The sequence below is a fragment of the Peromyscus californicus genome, unplaced genomic scaffold, assembly GCF_007827085.1.
Source record: "Peromyscus californicus insignis strain IS unplaced genomic scaffold, ASM782708v3 Scaffold_6__1_contigs__length_162567912, whole genome shotgun sequence".
Classification (NCBI taxonomy): Eukaryota; Metazoa; Chordata; class Mammalia; order Rodentia; family Cricetidae; genus Peromyscus; species Peromyscus californicus.
In genome coordinates, this window is record NW_026294584.1 from 84,660,597 (window position 1) to 84,662,741 (window position 2,145).

The following is a 2,145-nucleotide window of genomic DNA, read 5'->3' on the forward strand; positions in this document are numbered from 1 at the left end:
TATCAGTGTAATGTCTTCAAATAAGTAGGTATTTTCCTGGATTCACCAAGTTTGCTATACTTAAAGGACCACAGGAATTTATAAGCCAATTACTGCCTAGACTATATCATGTAATTTGCATACTTCATCCTCAGAAACCACAAATGTCTCACAGCTGTTTTAAAGAGATGGACTTATGAGAAGAGCACTAATTAGCCTGAGATTGAAATTAGAAAGCACAATGGATTTTCTGGTGCAGATTTTCATCTTCCTACTAATCAGTGTCACAGGTAAGAGAGGGAAGGACATTTGAGCTCAGAATCCACAATTCTTTTCCCTAGGGAAGCTTGAGTCAAAGATAACATTTTTCATTTTCTTTCTTCTGAATATCAAGTGGTATGAAGTTATTTTTATATGTCTATGTCTACTAACATCTCTTTCTTTTCATTGTCTTCCCCTGCTCAGTGTCCAATGGAGAGATTGTTCTCACCCAGTCTCCAGCATCCATGGCTGCATCTCAAGGGGACAGGGTCACCATGACCTGTAGTGCCAGCTCAAGTGTAAGCACCAGTTATTTGCACTGGTACCAGCAGAAGCCAGGAGCCTCCCCTAAGCTCCTGATTTATAGCACATCCAACCTGGCTTCTGGAGTCCCAGCTCGCTTCAGTGGCAGTGGGTCTGGGACCTCTTACTCTCTGACAATCAGCAGCATGGAGGCTGAAGATGCTGCCACTTACTACTGTCAGCAGTGGGGTACTAACCCACCCACACAGTGATACAGACTGGAACAAAAACCCTTTACCTCCCTAGGGCCCAGATGCTTCCTCCTAGTGTTGAAATGTGGCCAAGTGTTTCATGGCAATAATCCACACAGAGTGCTTTATGCCCTGCTTTAGAAGGTCATTTGCATCTTTGGGTAACTTAGTGTCTCCATAATATCCCACTGTATTTCAGTTCTGTTCTCAAGTTGGCCAGTGTTTGTTTATTCTCTGTCTTAGTTCTGTTTGTTGAAGGAAAGTGTAGCAGGCACCTCTCCTCAGCTATTTTACTGGAGTTCTCTAGGAGCTTTTATACATTGTTTCTTATACCTACACCAACTGCAGGATCTTCTCTGGGATTTATCCTTCAGGGCTATCAGTTACTAAAAGTAAACTGCCTCTGTTATGTTATTTAAAAGTAGGATCCATCTTTCTCTAGCTTCTGATTTTCATTACCAGTCTTTCCCACCAAAAGTGTCTTGTCAGTTTATGCTTGAAGTGATTTTCTCTCCAAAAAAATTCATAACAATCATATATTGTATTACCTTTCTATTCTCATGACAAATCACTGAAAAAACCCACTAACAATGAAACCAAAACGGCAGGAAAGAACTAATAAATGGTCAATAAATTTTTCCATTTATTTATTTTATTATTATTATTATTGCGTGTGTGCATGCACACACATACACACACACATGCATATGTATAGAACAACATTCTGGAGTCAGCTCTCCCCTTTCCCCACGTGGGTTACAGGCATTGACCTCAGATTGCCTGGCTTCATTGCAAGTGTCTTTACCTGCTGAGTCATCTGTATCACCCTTAAATTTTTTCTTGTAAATTCTGAAAAAATAGATCAAAGACAACACTAAAGTACAGAAAAATTGTACACGCACATTGATTAACAGAATTGATTGTGTAAAATGGTCATTCTACCAAAAAGAACTTGTAGATACAATTAAACCATGATAGCATCTTCACAGATAGAGAAAAGTCAATATTAATATGGAAACTAATCTTCAGTAATATAACAGAGCAAGCGTAATAAGCAGTCTGAAATTAACAGAGAAAAACTCATAGATATTTAAAGAGATCTGAATGCCCAGATTATGTCAAAGCTACTAGAGCCAACTGCTTGACATATAGGGAAAAACTCAAACTCACAAACAAATGAGCACAGAAGAAAAGACAGTATCATCAACAAATGATGTTAAAAAATGAATATACACATATAGACTATGAAACTAGACCCCATCTCTCACCAATAAAAAAAGTAAATTCCTAAATGTTCAAATAACTCAATGTAAAACCTGAAACTGAATAAACTGAGAGTTTTGGAACATCTTCTGTCAGGGAGTATGCGTGTAGAAGGAGGTAAGAACTCTTTACACTAGACTAGGACTGA

General features: G+C 38.3%; 1 pseudogene; it reads left to right on the forward strand.

Moving 5' to 3' along the window:
* Window positions 1-214: 214 nt before the first annotated feature.
* Window positions 215-844, forward strand: LOC128099631 (Ig kappa chain V-IV region S107B-like; annotated as a pseudogene).
* The last annotated feature ends 1,301 nt before the right edge of the window (window positions 845-2,145 follow it).